The sequence below is a fragment of the Chrysochloris asiatica genome, unplaced genomic scaffold (assembly GCF_000296735.1).
Source record: "Chrysochloris asiatica unplaced genomic scaffold, ChrAsi1.0 scaffold00025, whole genome shotgun sequence".
In the NCBI taxonomy this organism is placed as follows: domain Eukaryota; kingdom Metazoa; phylum Chordata; class Mammalia; order Afrosoricida; family Chrysochloridae; genus Chrysochloris; species Chrysochloris asiatica.
In genome coordinates, this window is record NW_006408543.1 from 24787956 (window position 1) to 24807042 (window position 19087).

Below are 19087 nucleotides of genomic sequence, written 5' to 3' on the forward strand. Positions count from 1 at the left end.
CTGACTCTCCACCTTAGCAAATATGATATCCTTCTCTAGTGACTAGTTCCTTCTGACAATATGTCCAAAGTATGAGGGATGAAGTTTGGCTATCCTGGCCTTCAAGGAGCACTTCTGATAGGAAAGGGAAAATTGAGTTGTCACCACTGCCCCCTGAAAGGCCCAAATCTTGCTTTTCATCTTCTACTGATAAAAATTTAGGTGGTGCTATGGGACTGGATAGCAAGGTCAGATGAAACTACAAGGTTGAAGGTTCAAACTCACCAGCCACTCTTTAGAAACCCTATATAGGGTCGCTATGAGTCAGAACTGATTTGATGGCACCTAAGAACAAGAGCAATAACAAGCCTTAAGTGATGTTGGGAAATGTAGTGTACCATGAAACTGATTAATTTTGGTTTTTACAGAATAATGGAAGAAATAATTTGTTAGATGACACGATAGTTCCTATCTTGTTTGAAATTTCAGATCTTCGAAGTAACTTTGCAAAAGATAGAAAACACATAACCAATTCCCTACGCCACGCAGAATGTAAAGTAGCACTCAGTTTGGTGTTTACTATTTTTTCCCAGTACATCTGTTGTTGAGCTGTTGTGTGTTTTTGAGTAGATTCTGATTCATAGTGACTGTGTGGGGCTTCAGAGAGGGGCTGCTGTGTTTCAACTGTTGACTTGTGGTATAGTGCTTATCCTACAGATCCACACCAAGATACAACAAAACATGTTCTGTGTTACATTATTCGTGGCATATGGAAAAACAATATATAGAGGTGTATTTTTGTGTGAGTGTATATGCTGTTGCTGTTAGGAGCCATTAAGTTGGTTCATATCGATAGCAACTCTATGGACAACAGAATGAAACACTGCCCAGTACTGTGCCACCTTCACAATTGAGCCCATTGTTGCAGTCACTGTATTGATTCATCTTATTTGAGGTCTTCCTCATTTTCATTAACTCACTACTTTAATAGGACTTCTGGTGTGGTGCTATAGGATCAGCATTGGATTGTGAACCACAAGGTCTGCAGTTCAAATCAACCAACCACTCCTTGGGAACCCTATACAGGGTCGCTATGAGTTGGAACCAACTTGAAGGAACTCAACAACGGCAAAAATTACTTGAATAACACGAAGTGCTTCTCTAGGGACTGTTTCCTCCTGATAACTTGCCCAAAGTACATGAAATGAAATCCTGCCACCATTACTTGGGGTCGGAATGGATAGCATTGTGAAGATTAGGAATGCAAGGAAATTGAATTGTGTTCATTTAAAACCTGTAAATGAATTCAGTGAAATTTGTTGGAACAGAACTAGGAGATACTGCATGGTTTAAAATTGGAAAAGGTGGGCAACAGGGTGTATCCTTTCACCTTACTTACTCAATTTATATGCTTGAAAATAATAAAAGAAGTTGGGCTATGTGAAGAAAAATAAGGCATAGGAATGGAGAAAGACTTACTAATTACCTTATCTATGCTAACGATACAACTTTGATATAAAGACAATACGAAGCACTTACTACTGAAGGTAAAAGACTTTAGCACTAACTACAATTACACATAAAGAAAATGCAAATCCTTATAACCCCACCAGTAAACAACTTCTTGATAATTAGTGAATAAATTGAAGTTGTCAGATAATTATTTTTTTCTTAGATCAATGATCAATGCCCATGGAAGCGGTAGTCAGAAAATCAACTAACATATTATATGGGATAAGTCCGCTGTTAAAGACCTCTATAAAGTGTTAAAAAACAAAGATGTCATCCTGAAGACTAAGGTGTGGCTGATCTAAGTCATGGTATTTTCAATCATCCCACAAGCATATGACAACTGGACAATAATAAGAAAGAACCAAGAGAAATTTACCCATTTCATTTGTGGTGTTGGTAAATGATACTGAAGGCACGATGGACTTCATGAAGAATGAATTCATATATCTTGGCGTAAGTGTAGCAAGAATGCTCCTAAAAAGCAAAGGATGATTTTGTAAGGCTTACTATGGATATGCCTTCAGGAGGGATCAATCACTGGAGACATTTTTATAAAGTAGAAACTTAGAGAATGAAAAAGAGACTCAAAAATATGTATTGATACAGTGATGAAATAATGAGATCAAATATACCTATTATTGTGAGGATGACACAGGACAGGGAAAATTTCCTTCTGTTACATTGGTGTCATTATGAGTCAGAGTTTGTGCAACAACACCTAACAATAGCAACAACAATCCGTTTAGCATTACAATCACTTGTTCTTTCCATCAAGTGAGAAATAAAACATCATTTACACGACAAGTTATTTAGTATCAGCAGACTGATTTTCCACATAAATCTGAGAATAACCTATACATATTTCACTAGTTATTAGTGAACTGGGGTTCCATGAATGTATAGCTTAGGAGTCCAAGGACTATATTTGAATCCATTCTGATTCTGTCTCAATCTCCACTATCAATTTTGAGGAGATTCAATGAATAAAAGTGCATGCTTTGTCAAACCCATAATTACCACTTATCAACATTACCTTAATACTATCTTTCTCCAAAAGGCTGTTGTTAGACTTAAATGAAAATAAAGAATGTTTTCTAAAGCAACAAATTGAAGGCATATGCACAAATAATTATTTATTGTAATTGTTCCTAATGAATAACACCAGATTGGGAGGAAAAGTAGTTAGTGCCAATTATAAAAAAAAAAAAAAAGTAGCAGTAGTATTTAGGTGCCATTAAGTCAGTACCAACTCAGAGCGCCCTATGCACAACAGAAAGAAACACTGCCAAGTCCTAGGCCAACTTCACAATTGTCACTAAGCCTGAGCTCATCACTGCTGCCACTGTGCCAATTCATCTTGTTAGGGGTCTTCCTGTTTTTCTCCAACCCTCTACTTTACCACACATTATATCCTGCACCAGTGACAAGTGCCTCCTGATAATACGCCCGAAGCATGAGAGACGAAGTTTGTCCATCCTGGCTTTCAAGAAGTACTTCTTCCAACACTGCTCTATTAATTCTTTTGGTGGTCCAAGGTCCTTTTAATATATAATTCCAACACCTTAAATTAAATGCATCAATTCATCTATAATTTTCTGTATTCACTGTCCAACCTTTACATGTATATGAGGTTATTGAAAATACCACGGCTTGGGTCAAGCATACATTAGATCAAACTGACATCTTTGCTCTTTAACACTTTAAAGAGATCTTGTGCAGCAGATTTGCCTAATGCAGTATGTTGTTTCATTTCTTGACTGTTTCTTCAATGAGTGTTGATGGCTGATCTGAGCAAAATGAAGTCTTTGACAACGTCAATCTTTTCTCCATTTATCTTGATATTATTTATCAGTCCAGTGGTGAGGATTTTTGTTTTCTTTATCATTGAGATGCAACCCATACCTAAGGCTATGGTCTTTGATCTCCATCAGTAAGTATTTTAAGTCCTATTCACTTTCAGCAAGCAAAGTTGCATCATCTGCATATCACAGGTTTAATAAGTCTTCCTCCAATCCTGATGCTACATTTTTCTTCATATAACGCAGCTTCTCAGATTATTTGTTCAGCATATAGACTGAATATATATGGTGAAAAAGTACAACCTTAGTGCAGACCTTTACTAATTTTAAACCATTCAGTGTTATCTTGTTCTATATGAACAACTGCCTGTTGGTCTATGTACAGGTTCTTCATGACCACAATTAAGTGTTCTGGAATACTCATACTTTGCAATGTTGTCCATAGCTTCCCATGCTCCATACAATCTATAGCCTTTGCATAGTTAACATAGCACAAGTAAACATTTTTCTGGTATTCTCTGTTTTCAGCCAAGGTCCATGTGACATCAGCAATAATATCCCTTATACCATGTCCTCTTCTGAATCCACCTTGAACCTCGGATGTTCTCTGACAATGTATGGTTGTAGCTGTTTTGGAATGACCTTTAGTAAAACTTTACTCACATGGGATTTCAATGATATTGTCTGAAGATTCCCATATTCCATTGAGTTACCTCTCTTTGGAATGGGCATAAATATGGATCTATTCCAGTCAGTTGGACAGGTAGCTGTCCTCCAAATCTCTTGGCATAGATGGGTGAGTGCCTCTAGTACTGCATCAGTTTGTTGTAATATTTCAATTTGTATTCTATCAATTGCTGGTGGTTTGTTTTTTGCTGATGCTTTCAATGCACCTTGGACTTCTTTCTTCAGGATCATTGGCTCTTGATAATACACTACCTCTAGAAATGGTTGAAAATAGACCATTCTTTTGGGCATAGTGTCTCTATTCATTTTATCTTCTTTTGATGCTCTCTGCATCATTCAATATTTTGTCCATAGAATACTTCAATAATGCAAGTTGACATTTGATTTTTTTCTTTAGTTCCTGCTTAAGAAATGCTAAGTGTGTTCTTCCCTTTTGGTTTTCTAACTCTAGGTTTTCACACATTTCGTTTTAATATATGACTTTGGAATTTTTATGTACAGCTCTTGAACCTCCTCCTTTCTTCCATTTTCTGTAGCATCTCTATACTGGAGAACAAGTTTCAGAGCTTCTTCTGACATCCATCTTGGTCTTTTCCTTCTTTCTTGTCTGATAAATGATCTTTTGCTTTCTTCCTACATAATATTCTTGATTACAACCCACAACTCTTCTGGCCTTTTGTCATTAGTGTCTAATGCATCAAATCTATTTGTCAGATTACCTCTAAATTCAGGTGGGCTACATTCAAGTTCATATTTTGGCTCTCATGAACCTTTCATTTTCTTCAGCTACAGCTTGTATTTGCATATGAGCAATTGATGGTCTGTTCTACAGTCTGCCTCTGGCGTTTTTTTTTTTTTTTTTTTTTTTTTTTCTGTCCGTCATTTTTTCTTTTTCTCCCACCTTTATATTTTTTTTTTTTTTTTTTTTTTTGATGATATCGAGCTTTTCCACAGTCTCTTTCTACAGATGTAGTCAATTTGATTTCTGTATATTCCATCTAGTGAGGTCCATGTGTATAGTATTTTACGTTGTTCAAAAAGGTATTTGCAATGTTCAAGTCATTGTTTTTTTCCAAATTCTGTCATGCAATTTCTAGCATAGTTTCTCTCATCAATGCCATATTTTCCAATCACTGATCCTTCCTGTTCATTTTCAATCTTTACATTACGACTGGCAGTAATTATCAATACATCTTGATTGCATGTTTGATCAATTTCAGACTGAAGAAGTTGTTGTTTTTGTTGTTGTTGTTAGGTGCCATCGAGTTGGTACTGACTCACAGCAACCCTATGCACAACAGAATGAAAAACTGCCCGATCCTATGCCAACCTCACAATCGTTGTCACACTTGAGCCCATTGATGCTGACACTTTGCCAATCCATCTCACTGGGGGTCTTCCTCTTTTTCTCTGGCCCTTTAGAATTCTACAATTTCATCATCACTGGTTTTAGTAGTTGGTGCATAATTTGAATAATAATGGTATTAACTGGTCTTCCCTGTAAGCATATGCATACTATCCTATCACAAACAGCATTGTACTTCATGATAGATCATGATATATTTTTTTTGATGATTAATATGATGCCATTACTCTTCAAATTGGCATTCCTGCATAGTAAACCATGTGATTGTCAGATTCAAAATGGATAATACTAGTCCATTTCAGCTCATTAATGCCTAGGATACTGACGTTTATACATTCCATTTCATTTTTGGCAATTTCCAATTTTCCTAGATTTAACATCATAATTGCATGTTCTGATTATAAAGGACTAGAAACAGTTGTTTCTATTCATATTGAGTTTTGTCCCATGAGCAAAATAAGGTCCCAAGGGCTTTACTCCATTTGTGTCATCACAGTGCATTCTAATTTGGACTCTAAACAGAGGATGCAGCTCTTCCCAAGTTGCATTTTGAGTGTCTGCCGATCTGAGGGTCTCATCTTCCAGCAGTATATCTGACAATATTCTGGTGCTCTTTATCATGTTTCAATACTCATTAATTTGGTGATGACAGTGTTCTACTGCTATTCATAAAATTTTCAGTGACTAAATATTCACTGTAGTCATTTCTCTTTCTTCCTAGTCTGTCTTTGTCTGGAAGCTCTTCTGAAACCTCTCCACCATGGGTGAACCTGCTGGCATTTAAAATACCCAATGGAATAGCTTCCAGAATCACAGCAACACACAAGCCACCACAGTAAGACAAACTGAAAGACAAGTGGTGGATCAAGAAATAAAAGATGAGCTAATTTGAAAGCAAACAAAAAACTACTTAGCAGTGTTTAACTGAAATCATCTATAGAAAGGAGATGACTAGAGAAAAAAAATATTAAAAGGTCACTAGGGAGGGATTAATAAGAGTTGAACTTCTAGCTTTCCAGATTTTTGTCTATAAGTAAGTTAAAAACTAGTAATAGTTTGTAGTTTTACATGTGAGCAGAAATTTTCTGCTGCTGTTTCGGTATTATGATGTTGTTGCATTTATATTAATTTGATGACTCTCTGTAGGTGTATTCTTAGGTACTCACCAATTGCCTCCTGGTGGGTGTGATCAGGACTGAGTTACTCTGTTCACAGTTCAATTCAGAGTGGCTTTAGCAGGTGTTTTTTTCACGCTGCTCTGGTATGTAGCAGCAGGTTTTGACTTTTTCACATTTGGTGGGGTTATAGAGGGTATATCTATGGCTTGACTGTATGGCCACATTTTCTGTCTTCTTTTTCTCCCTGAGCCACTGTTTGTTCTGCAATATGAATATGTTTTCTCATCTCTAAAGCCATTCATGAACTTTCAAGATGTCTGCAGCTGAGTCCATCAGCTACCACTGCTCATCAGTCATCTTTCCTCTTGCCACATATATTCAGTTATGTCTCTCAGTAAGGACTTGATCCATTTTTCTATCCATCTCTAGAACAGAATTCCAGGACCATCCTCTGTATCTGTCTTGTCAGGATTATTTTAGCAGTTCTTAAAAGAGGCACAAGATGGAACGAAACCAAACAAACCTTCGATAGCAACTCATGGGGAAAACAGAAACACATGCATACACATGTTACTTTCCAGTTGCTTTAACTCTGCTTCTTGTCATCTAAGAATAGCTTAGTTTATTTTAGAGTTACCTAATCTGGTCGCTCTGTAGGATAAGCACTGATCTGAAAACCACAAGGTCAGTGGTACAAGCTAATCATTAACTTCATGGGAGAAAGATGATGCTTTCAGTTCCTCAAAGATTTACAGCGGCAGAAACTCTATAACAGGGTTGCTAAGAGTAGGAACCAACTCTATGGCACTTAACAACAACAACACCAATTTTATAGATTCAAACTGGTAGCGAATTACTGAACACATTTTTTTTATATTTGTGTCATTCTGAAATTGTCTCTACATTTTCTTTATTAAGTGTCAATAAAAGTAATAAGAAGATTTTTTATTTGTTTTTCCTGTCACATATGGAGCAACGATGTTAAATTCTCTATTACACTATTTCTACTACTACGTTATAGATGATATAAAGACATATATTAATATACCTAATTCTTCATGAAACTCATAATCCAGCTGAAGATGCTCAGGACATTTAAATGCATTATAGTGAGTGATGAAAAAATAGTCATATACAAAGTTGTGGGGATTCCATCAAACACCTGTGGGACAACAAGGACAATAAGCGTTCTCCTTCTTCCCCAATCGAATACAGGGATGATTTAATTCTGTAATGTTTAGGATACATATCATGAATCATTTTAAGGTTTCCACCACAGTATAAAGCAACCCATTTCATGATTGGCAAGTTCTAAATATTATAAAGCTTCTCCTTAGGTCACTGCTATATCCCTAAGCACTATTCTATCTTGAGATGAAACTTTAATACACAAACTGGTGTCGTACACTATCTTCGATGCTATTATTGCATTGTATATTTGTGAGGTTCCAAGTAATGCCTTGACTTTTTCTAAGCATACCCTGCTCTGTCATTGCTAGGGGACATGAGTTGGCTTGTGACCCTATGCACAAAAGAATGATACAATGTCAGGTCGTTTGTCATTCTCACAATTGTTACCTTTCAGCTCATTACTGTTGCCAACATGCCAGTCGATCTCATTGGGGTCTTCCTCTTCTTTTGTGACTCTCCACTTTATCAAGCATGATGTTCTTTTCCAGGGACTGGTCCTTCCTAATAATATGACTGAAGTATGAGAGACAAAGTCTCACCATTCTGATGTCTAAGGAGCATTCTGGCTATATTTCTTCCAAAACAGATTTGTTTGTTTCTCTGGAAGTCTGTAGTATTTTCAATACTCTTCTCCAACACCATAATTCAAATGCATCAATTCTTCTACTGTCTACCTTATTTACTATCCAACTTTCACCTGCGTACAAGCAATATGGCACTGAGCAGCTCTTCTCATTTTCTAGAATCCTGTGACTGTCTTCCCATCTCCTCACAGGTTCACTTCCAATATATGCATAACTCCTTGCCCTTGGTACTCCAAAGTTTCATTAACCTAAGACTTCTGAAAGTATGTTACTTTACAGAAGGTCCTGAGAAATAGAAAATAACTACATCCCAACTGAGAACAGAGAACAATTTCAAATTGAGCATTTTTATTTTCCTTATTAAAATGCTCTGGCTATCCTACTGTGACAAATTTTTCACTTTTTTTTTTTTTTATTATTTTTTTTATAATATCTATAAACTCATGCACATACCTTTCTGTGGGAACCATTTTCACATACTCTGTTTGCAGAAAGTTTCAACATCTCTTCTCTTCCCATAGGTCTATAGACCTCCCCAAAGTTATTTTCCACAAGCTTCCAGCAGAAAAAACAATACAGGGATGCCTTCTCTTGTATGACAGAGAATGAGTTTCCTCAAATTCCAGCATCTCTAACTAAGCAGAAATCTATTATACTGTATTCCATAATAATAGCTTCTTACCTTTTATAGCAAATTCTAATATGACTCTCTATACCTTTAATTATGACTTGAGCTTTGTTTCTGGAAATAGATGGATTATTTTTACTACTTCTCCATATACCTGATTATTTTCTAACATTTTCATTTTCATCTCTAACAATTTGGGTGTTTTTTCTTCTAGACTTAATGTTCCCTGAATGTATAAGAACTGTTTATAGTTTTCCCAATACCATTCGTATTGCTGTGAATACTCCAAAGTGCCATACACATACATTGAATTAATAGATAAAACCTTGCTCTTGCAGCTGATAATGGAACTGAGTGTGTAATTAATCTGAGTTTAGAATTTAAATGAAATCCAACTCAGAGAAAGCTCTTTTAAATATATAGTATACCAGTTAAATCTGAATTTCAGCTAAATAATGAACGATGATTAGTGTATGTTCCATGACTATGATTTTAACCTTACAACTGTTAGAACCCAAGTCTTTTCAGTGAAATGATTAGGCATGAACAACAGGTATTCACAGACAGAAGAAATTATAGTTTTATATGATGGAAAGCAGAATTTTAACTAGCCATTCCTCACAAGATAGTGTCATGGGATGTTGGAAGTTAAGTAAAGCATAATTAATTCCTGTACCTTAGTTAATTAAAAAACAATCAAGATTTCTAATCAGTACCAAAATAGAAGTTTGATCACTACAAAGTTTAGATTGGAATGTGCATCTTAGTCCACAGACAAATCCATTTCCTTCTAAATTAAAGCTATCTGGGTATTCAGTGTCGTTAAGTACTGGATACCCTATGAACAAAAGAATGAAACACTGTTCAGTGCTGGGTCATCCTCACAATTGTTGTTACATGTGAGCCTGTTGCTGCTGCCACTGTGCCAATCCTTTTCTTTGGAGGTGTTCCTCTCTTTGGTTGACCTTCTACTTTACCAAGCATGATGTCCTTTCCCAGGGACTAGACCCTCCTGACCCCATGTCTGAAATATGAGAGCTAAAGTCTCACCATCCTGGCTTCTAAGGAAAATTCTGGCAGTGTTTCTTCTAACACCGATTTGTTTGTTCTTCCAGGTCTTCATAGAAGAATCGTCTAATAGCAAAACACCAAAATAAAATAAAAATAAAAACTTTCACGTTAAATTGGTTTAAACAAACAAAGGGATGTTTGGGATTATTCAGTCGAAAGGAATAAAGACAGGCGTTAGTAGTGGCGAGATATTGGACCCAATTTTGTACCATCAAGTCTGCTTTATTTTTTCTTGGCTTCATTAAGGAAAGACTTTTGTTTGTTTCCTAAACCAGCACAAACTTCATTCTTATATTTTCTTCTTTTACTAAGTTTAACCAAAGAAGGGTTTCTCCTTCTTAGTTTTTCCAGCCAAATCCCATGATTGAATCCTACTGAAAGCACATGGGTCAGCAAGTTGTTCATACATAAATTGATTACCATGGTGATAAATATGGAATACAATGATTAGCTAAGCCTAGCATTGACATGAGTTTGGAGATGGCTTTAGCATAACACATGAATTGAGAATGTTGTATGAGGATGTTCTCCAAAGACAAGTCAAAGGATCAAACACTTGGTAAAAACAAAACAACAGCAGTCCAGTAACAGAGAGAAAACCTACCTCCAAGCTTGTATATGCTGAGGTTTTAGGATGGATGATATATTGAAGAACACATTTGACCTACACACCATTAAACTGGTTTACTAGGAGCACCCTGGAATGCTGCCGTGGCACTGTGTGATAAGCACTGGACTGCTAATGGAAGGCCGGCAGTTCAAATACACCAGTCGCTCATCTGAAACCTTACACAGGGTTGCTACAAGTCAGAACATACTGGATGGCACAATAACATTAACAACAGAGAAATCAACTCTTTCTCTTGCAGAAACTGTTAGAAACCACGTGTCTGTTTATTTTTCAATTACTAGTGGAAACCTTAGGCGTCCCTGGGTAATGCAAGTGATTAACATACTGAGTTGTGAACCTAAAAGTTGGAAATTCAATCCACCTAGAGCACCTGAACAAAAATCCTGGCAATCTATTCAATAAAGTCAGACAGTGAAAACCCTATGAAATACACATGGGGTCCCAATGAGTCCCATTAACTTAATAGTGACTGTTTTTTGTTTGTTTTTCACTGGTAGAAATTTTGCAACAGTTGTCCTTTAAACAGATTTAAAGAAATGATGAGCGCAGGGTCCTATTACACCATCTTACAAATCAGATGAGACAGTTTTCATCCCAGGAAAAGACAGCTTGAAAGAGGATTTCATGTATTACTCTATTCACTTACAGGGAAATTACAAGAGTTTCAGCTGAAATTAAACACTTATCAGGATTGCTTTCTTCAGCTCCATTTTTAAGTAGGTACAGAGAAAGAAATATGACTCCAAACCTAGACCTGAGCAACAGGATCAGCAAACCTAGAAGAAGACCTTAGGGAAAAGAATATCCAAGGGCTACTCTGGGAACATGGGAGTTCTGTCTAGCATGGCTAAGAGGTTAAACGTAGCCAAAAGCAGCTTAAATGCTAAGAGCACTGGGAGGGATCAAGTGACTGAGACCACAGGCAAGAAGTGATTTGTTTTATATGGTAAAAACCAGATGTTTAATTACTTGACATTTCCAGTCATTTACTTAATTTGACTCTCTCATAAGTCTCTTAAGGTGAATGATGAAGGCTAAAAGTCCAACCCATTGAAATGAATGAGTCAAACTTTTACATGGTGCTAGAATTAAGACCAAAGTTATCCATGGAGTTGATTCACTGCACTATATCATATTCCAGGTTTAGGGGGAAATACTTAAGAATACATTTTAATTGTGAATCATGTCTGAAATAGGTAAATCAAATGCTCATTCTGTGCAAACAATGTATTCTCTTTTTCAGCTTGGAAGTTGAACTTATTGATAATAAAAGTGGGATTTCCATGATTTTTTTTTTTTTTTAAGGCATGTTGTTGTTGTTAAGTGCTGTTGAGTTGGGTCCTACCCATACCGACCATGAATAGGGTTTCTGAGGCTATAAATCTTTAAGGGAGCAGAAAGCCTTATCTTTCTCCCATGGAGTAGCTTGTAGTTTTAAAGCACAGAACACCCTTATTTAGTACATTTAAGGTTTTTACTCCTTTATTTTTAAAAAACAATGAATTGATAAGAGTTGAAAAAAAAAAAAGACAGTGAGAGAGAGAAATTTCATACTAAAACAATCCATAACACAAAGTGAGAAGAGGTAAGGGTGTAAAGTTGTCAGGAAAATGCTGCCTCATAGTATAAAATCAAAATAAGAAGACCCTAGTTCCTAGATTTCCAATTACCCTGCAATCCTAGGCAAGTTACAATTTCACTGAGCTTCTAGCTCCTCATTTTCATATTAAGGATAATGGTAACACCTCACTAATCGTGTTGTTATGAGGATGAAGGAAATATATGCAAAATCTAATTATAAACTGTAATGCACTGATGATCCTTACAAATCAGCAGAATTTCAATCTTCAGACTATTTGCACATGGAAATTTAACTTATTTTCCTTATTTGATGCACTTTAAGAATTGATTTAAACCATTCTGTAGTGCAGACACAGTTTTGTCAGGTTGAAAAAGGAAATATGAAAATCTTTCCTCCCCTTCAAGGATGAATGTCATTTGGCCACAATCTTGTATACTGAGTCGCCTTTGAATTCAAGGAAGACAAAGGCAACAATTCTGTTGATACCTGATGATCCAATATAAGTGGTAAATTTAAGTTCTCAGTGCAATACTACACAGTAAGTGAATAATTTCTGCAGTGAATAATTTCAACTTTTTTTTTTAAACCACATTAGAGATTCTGCTTCTAGGTATGGCTGGCATTTGTCTGTTTCCCGACCCCACAACACATTCCTACAGACTCAAATCCTCTTTCAAAATTTACAATCTCTGACAGGGATGGAGTACCCAGGAAGCAAAGTAAGCATAGGCTTACTTGTGCTTATCTATTAATCTATAGTGGACAATTGCAAGGAGCTCTGGTAGCGTAGTGGTTATGTGTCAGGCTGCTAACCTGAAGGACAACAGTTCGAAACTACCAGCCGTTCCATGGGAGAAAGATGAGGCTTTCTGCTTCTGTAAACATTGACGGCCTTGGAAACCCTAAGCAGGGTCATTGTGAGTCGGAACTGATTCCATAGCACATAACCCACACCACCACCACCAGTGAACAACTTGTACATGGGTTTCAGTGAAAATGGCCACTACAGATTATAAGTAAGCACACAAGCCCTCATCTACCTTGTTTATTGGACAATTCTCCCCTGTTCTTATAGAATAGCCAAGGAGAATGTCTATGAAGCACAAAATGACAATATGGTGTTTGGTGTACAGTGACAAAGAGATGTGTGCCTTAAGCCAGAGAGGCTTAGAAGTAAAGAAGAATGAAATGACTACAGCAAAGGGGAACCTTAGCCAGGGGACAGTTGTGAGTCAATGACAGCTGCCAGTAAAATAGATCAAGAAAAAATATATACTGCAAGGGTATCTGGTTACATTCCCAAAATGTCTGTTGCATTGGAGCCCTCACCAGATGACTATGCTGCTAATACATAAATGGAAAATGGATATCACCTGGACCAAGAAGCTAGGCCAGCCAATAGTCTTTACGTGAGTAGAGACTTCTAGTTATTTGCATTCAGGCTTCTTGGTGTCCTGCTGCTGAGTAGTTGTTGTTAAGTGCCATCAAGTTGGGCTCTGACCCATAGCGACCCGGTATAGAGTTTCCAAGGAGCAGCTGGTGAACTTGAACCACAGGACTCCCAGTTCAAGTGGATGTTGCATTCCAGCGCATTAACCAACAGTGCCACACCAGAGCTCCCTACTGAGTAGGGACCTTGTGATATAAACCATGATTTGTCACATTTTGCAAATTTCCAGCTACCTCATGAATGTGCTTCCCTACAGTGCTACAGAATGACTTTAAGGCACCATGCCATCCAGAGTCTTAGCTGAGTTTGCTGAAGGAAGCAACCTTATTACAATAATAATTATTGCCATTAATTATTAAACATAAGGTAGGAATTGTTTTACCTGAAAGCTAAGGATAGTAAAACAGGCAAACCTAAAATTTAACATCCAACTTCCTTCCAGACAAGCAGGGAATGATTTCATACACTCTCTTTATTCAATAACAAATACATAAAGAAAGACACCTTTTCTTAGTGGTAAAATTATTTGGATCTGCTTATTGGAGGACTTAGATGACATAATGGAGAATTTCTGCAGAAAGAGTTTCACAAAAGATGCAACATATTCTCATAGTGACAAGGTTTTAAAATTACTATTGTTAATATAAAGCTAAGCGTATAATAAGAAAATTATAGATCTAGAAAAGAATTTCTAAAGGGGACAGAGAAAAATGACACCAAGATATTGAAATAACTAAAATTTCAGAAAACTATTTTGAATCGTCATGGTTCTCTATTTTCTTAGGTAAAGTTGGCTACACACACACACACACACACACACACACACACGGATTGTGGATCTGTAGTAAATGGAGAAAGGAGAAAAGCTCTTTCTTCTTTTCACTTGTCATTCAGTATACAACTTGCCAATATGCCAGGTGTGTCTCAAGCCCCAAATACATTGAGTGCCAACAAAAATGGAAATGTCTTTTCACAGCTGAAGCTTTAAGCAAGCAACAAGCAGTTTGAGGTACTTTAGGGACTAGCTAGGGCAGATTTGTTCTCCACAAAACATTGACATTTGAAGCAAAGTGACATTTCTTCATATTTGTGGCATCAAATATGTGTGCTTTGGGTTGAGCATGGGTTCTCATTGCTCTCATCATATTGCAGGCACTGGAGATGTTGGAACTTCAGAAAATGCTCTCCAAGAAGAAGAAACCAGACAAACAGGGAATATTCTTATACCTAAGAGAAGTTTCATTGTCATTCTCCACCACGTAGTTGGATTCCAACTGCTATTACTGATAGAAAACCACCACCCGTGGAAACAGGATAAAAAAATGGGAGGCCCAGGTTCTCTGGTGCCCACCCCTTCTCCACTTGCAGGAAATTGATCATGATTACATGCATCTGATCCTAATGGATAGTCCCTGCTCTGTGTCCCAGAGAGAAAAGCCAGGAGAGGAAAGAAAAGCAACTCAGCATCCCTGCCAAAATGCCAAAATGCCCTAAGGAAGAAATTGCTTCCTTAAGTTAAATCTGCAGATCATTTTAGCCCCGTAAGTTTGTGCAAAACATAAGTCAGTAGAGCTAAGGTCTGTTCTATATGCTCATATGTTCTAGTCAAAGTAAGTTACCAAGTTTTCATTCAAAGCTTTCTGTTATATAAATGGAATTCTGTGAGTTCCATGAGAATGATCATTAAAAAGAGAATTTTAAAAGATCACTAAGTGGTCAAGAATTTAAAGGTAGAATATATTACGATATTATTGTGGAATCCAGGCAGATAAGCGCATCAACTAATCCTCAGATATGTTAATTACCTTGAAAAGATATATGAGAGGGTTTCAAAAAATTCATAGAAGAGTTAAATGAAAAGATAATGGATTTTTTTCCCCACAAATTTTGAAGCCCCTTGCACTTCTATTGAAGTCAAGGTTATATTTGTCAAATGAAATAAATGCTAATCTCCATTAAAAAATGATGGGTAATTCCAAAATAAGGAAGATATTTATTTTAGATTATCCTTATAGGAACCATTGTGAATTTGTAGCTCTTTCACAGTATATTTTAGTTTACATTTTAGCTACCTAGAGATTCTTGTTGTTCTTAAGTGCCATCAAGTCAGTTCCAATTCATAGTGACACTGCATAAAGTTTCCAAGGAGCAGCTGGTGGGTTTGAACTGCCAACCTACAGTTGAAATTGATATTTTGGTCCAGTGCTTACCTACAGTACCACACCAGGACCAATGCTATTGTCAAATATCACTTTAGTATCCTAAGGAGCTCTGGTAGCATACTGGTTATGAGTCCGGCTGCTAACCTCAGGATAAGCAATTCGAAACTACCCACTTGTTCTATGGGAGAAAAAATAGACTTTCTGCTCCAGTAAAGATTTACAGCCTTGGAAACCCTATGCATGGTTGCTATGAGTTGGAACTGGCTATAGGGCACACCACCACTCTGGACTTCTGATGCTGTAGGATAAATACAAGACTGCAAAGTTGGTTTGAACCATAGGGTCAGTGATTCAAACTCACCAGTCACTCCTCGGAAACCCTATAGTGGGTTGTTATAAATCAGAACCAATTCAATGGCACTTAACAACAATCCTCTGCTCTATGTGGGGAGTCCTGGTTTGGTGCTATAGGATAAGCACTGGACTACAAGCTTGGTTTGACCTCACTAGCTGCTCCTTAAAAACCCTATACAAGATTGGTATGAGTCAGAGCTGACTTTTTGGCACTTAAGCACAACAACTGTATGTGGAGTGCACATGTTATATTGATACAGTGCTACAGTCTGCTCTGGCACTGCATGATAATGCACTGGACCGCAAGATCAGTTTGAACTACAAGGTCTGTGGTTCAATTCACCAGCCACTCCTTGGAAATCCTACACAGGGTCGCTATGAGTCAGAACTGACTTGACAGCAGTTAACCACAACAACAACAGTCTTAGCTAGACTTCCTGGTTAACATGCTCAGCTGCTAACTAAAGTGTTCATTTCAAGTTCACCCAGAGCGCTTCCGATGAAATGCCTGTCAATTTACCGCCAAAAAATCAGTCACTGAAAATCCCTGGAGCAGTGTTGACTCTGGCAAAAGGAGCTCTGGTAGCGTAGCGGTTACGAATCTGGCTGCTAACCTCAGGGTCATCAGTTCAAAACTACCAGCTGTTCCATGGGAGAAAGATGAGGCTTTCTGCTCCCTTAAAGATTTACAGTCTCAGAAACCCTGTACTAGGTCGCTGTGCATCCGGAACCGACTCCACGGCACATAACAACACCACATGAGGTCAGTGTGACCTCAACTTGACAATGATTGATACTGGTGATGGTACAGTTTGTGACATCTTACATGGGAACATTAAAAATGCAATCTTATTTTAAATACTATAACTCTTTTGCAAAGACAAAGCATTTAAATATAATGACTCTAAAGCAAATGACTCTGCATTGTTGTTGTTGTATGCTGACAAGTCAGTCCCGACTCATAGAGACACTGCATAGGGTTTCTAAGAGTGGCTGGTGGTTTTGAATTGCTAACCTTGTAGTTAACAGTAAGGTGCTTATCCTGCTGTGCCACATCAGGGTCTCTCACTATAGCCTACATAAAAAAACTGCTAAGCAAAGCATTTTTCATTCATTCGTATTGCAGTATGATTCCCCCAATAACTGTATTGGGAACCTGAAAGAGAAAATGGGAGACTCTCAAGATGTAAAAGATCATGCTTATTATGGGAACTACATAATGACTGAGAAGTTTTCTGCAGTGGAATGTGGATAAAGGGTATTAAAGAGCTATCATATTCTTATTTCACATTGCATGCTATACACTTCATTGTCTCCAAACAGGCACTAAAGTTCTATTATAAGCCATGAATTTGTGTGGCTGAAGCTTTGCGGGGAAAGGGAAGAGGACAAGAATATTTTAGCTCTGGAGATGGTCAAAAAAAAAAAAAAAATTTGTGTCATTAAATATTATTATGTTTATTTGATGCGCAGTAGATTTATATCATGTATTGGTCTTAAAAATGGGAGCAACCTAGACTCAGAATAGTCAAGGTCAGACAGGAGGGTAAGTATGCAGGCACTTATGAGAGTGAGAATTTTCAGCTGGATATACAACCTAAATCATTGAGAGTCCTTCAGATGATATTCTCTGGGAAAAATATGACCTGCTCCCATACACATTTCTAAACATAAAAATAAAGAGTTGTATCTCTCAATTACTAGTTCAAATTTAGGCCAGGCTACAAAAACTATGCACTCAGAGAGAGCCTGCTTTCTGATTAGTTCTTAGTGGAGGAATATATACAGCATGTCACCAATTCTTCGTGTATCTCCTTTGGTTATGAATTTTTGTATCTTAAAAGCAGTTAATACATGCAATAAGTATGGAGTTTTCCAAAGGGAAGAAAGTTCCTTTTTTTTTGGTGGGAATTAAGATAACTATCATAGGAGAAGCTTATGTTAACAGAGTGATATAGTTTTTATGGACATATAGATGTTTTCTAACTATGAGGCCTTTTAATAGTCATACATTTGGCATCACTCTTACATATATTGTTTTTATAGAATTATCTTATATCAATAACTACAAATGTCCATATATAATATCAATATGGTAGTGGTGGTGTGTTGTGGAGTCAGTTGAGACTCATAGCGACTATGTGTAGGGTTTCCAAGGCTGAAATCTTTACGGGAGCAGAAAGTCTCATCACTTTCCTATGGAACTGCTTATAGTTTTGAACTGCTGACCTCAAGGTTAACAGCCTAACTTGTAACCACTATGCTACCAGAGCTCCTATAATATCAATATATTGTTGTTGTTATGAAGTGCCATCGAGTCGGTTCTGGCCCACAGCGACCCTGCATAGGGTTTCTGAGGAGCAGCTGGTGAGCCTGAACCATCAACCTTGCAGTTCAAACGGCTTTGCAGTCTGGCGCATTAACCCACAGCGCCACCGATAAACATTATTTCTTTGCACTAGGTCAAAACTTCTAAATAGGACTAACACAATTTTCAGAAGGAAGACTGATGGATTTGCTATGTGAATATTTCAAATAGAAATTACATTTCAAGTAGAAAATTAGGTTTTTAGGAAACAAAAGTAGCTCAGTAAAATATGCAGTTAAAATAATTCTTTGCCTTTTGTCCTTAGAAATAAGTTCTAATATTAAGATCAATATTATATCAAGTGTCTACAGATTCTTTCTATGTATGTCAATTCTACAAAATGCTTTCAGGAAACAATGAGAAAGGATTATGTGAATATATATATATACACACACACACACACATATATATATGTGGTGGTGGTGGTGATTATGTCTCATGGAGTCAGTTCCGACCCATAGCGACCCTGCACAGGGTTTCTAAGGCTGTAAATCTTTATGGGAGTAGAAAGCCTCATATTTCTCCTGAAAAATGGCTGGTAGTTTCAAACTACTGACTACGCTACCAGAGTTCTCTCTCTCTCTCTCTCTCTCTCTCTCTCTCTC